A 1,730-nucleotide genomic window follows, 5' to 3' on the forward strand; every position below is an offset into this window, starting at 1 on the left:
AGAGAGAAAGAAAAAGGAAAAAAAAAAAACCTCTCGTTGAATTTTAATTGAACCAAGTCTAAAATTTAAATCGAGGTGGTGGTGATTCTTCTTCCACCACGGTTGACCACCGTATCCGCGCTAATTACATTATCGCTCATCTATTTATCTATCTCAACTTGACGCGGCTAAAAATACTCCCCCATCTCGAAAAATTGTTCCGCGAAAAAAAAAGGAAAAAGAAAAATGTATGAAAGATTTTTGAAATTTATCCACGAGACGCGATTCGATCTTTTCGAAAAATCACAGATCAGATCATTATCCGCCTCGAAATAATATCATTGCCAAAGGATAAAATATAATATCTTTCCGTTATTATTGGTATTAGAGGTTGAATAGAGAAATTCCATTTCACACGTCGTCGTCACGTGTTCGAAACGATTAAATTATCGGCGTGAAAAAAGGGAGAAAAGGAAACGAAGGGAAAAGGGAGGGGGGGGAGGGAAAAGGAGGGAAGATGATTCTTCCCTCTCATCGATTTCAACCAATGAAACCGATGCCCCTCCCCCCTCCCCCCCCTTCTCCTTGCCGGCGACATTCGAACGGGACACTCGTTAATGAGATAAGCTATGGACAGACAAATCATTAGAGCTGGAAAGTCGGGCCACCCTGTTTCGTTCTGGTCATTCACTCGATCAACCGCTGATCGACGATTTATTATATTCAGAGGCGACTGCAGACGCCGCTTCGATAATTTAATCTTTCCAAGCTTAACGAGCTACGATAAGACGTCGTGAATCGTTTTTCTTTACCGTGTGGCTATCGTTTCATCGGAACGGAAGTTGCTTGCGTATATCGCTTCCCACTCCCGGATTTTCTTTAAAAATCCCTCTCCTCCACTCCTTCATACTCCACACCTAACGAAACGTTCGGATAAAAAATATATACATCAGAATGATAATAATATTTATAATTTTAAATAAATCTTGACCACTTTTTCGTACTTTCGTTTCGTTTGTCTCTTCGAGAATTCAAACGATTCATAAATATATATATATATATTAAAATTCCTTGTTTATCTCGAAGCGAATTATATCGAGAATTATTGCGGAGAGATAAGTTATATATATAACTATATCTAACTATAACTATATATAATATACTATATATAACTATATATAACTATATATATACTGTAGTATATAACATATACTATATATAACTATAACTATATATATATATATATATATATATATTAGAGATTACAATAGGCGATAATCGATGATTTCGAGTTCGAGGGAACTGTTGAAATGTTGGTAGAAATGAAGGACGGATTAACACGGTGTCCGGTGGGGCACGATGCGTTAAGAATTTAAATGGGCCCGGCGGAATATTATGCAACTTCACGCGCCCGTGTGCGCGCGAACCATCGCCGCTTCCGCGATTTTCGTTTCCAGACGTGGACGTGACCGCGTGCAGAAAACGAGCCGTGGGGTATACACCACGTCCGCGGTGTTCAATTCACGTGACGCCGCCGTTGCACACACGCCTCTGCATATCGTCGGGGAATGCGCGATTCGTTACACATTCTTCCATCGTTCTCCTACCCGTCTCCTGTTTCTCCAGTCCACTCGTTATGTCGTTTCGTTAATCGTTCGAGAAATAGCGCAACCGTTCGACCGATGCCTGTTTCATTAAACGAAAACGATTTCTTTTTCCTTTTCCTTTTTTTATCACTTTCCCCCCCCCCC

This window comes from Apis laboriosa, unplaced genomic scaffold (assembly GCF_014066325.1).
Source record: "Apis laboriosa isolate Shangri-la unplaced genomic scaffold, ASM1406632v1 scaffold64_cov150, whole genome shotgun sequence".
NCBI lineage: Eukaryota > Metazoa > Arthropoda > Insecta > Hymenoptera > Apidae > Apis > Apis laboriosa.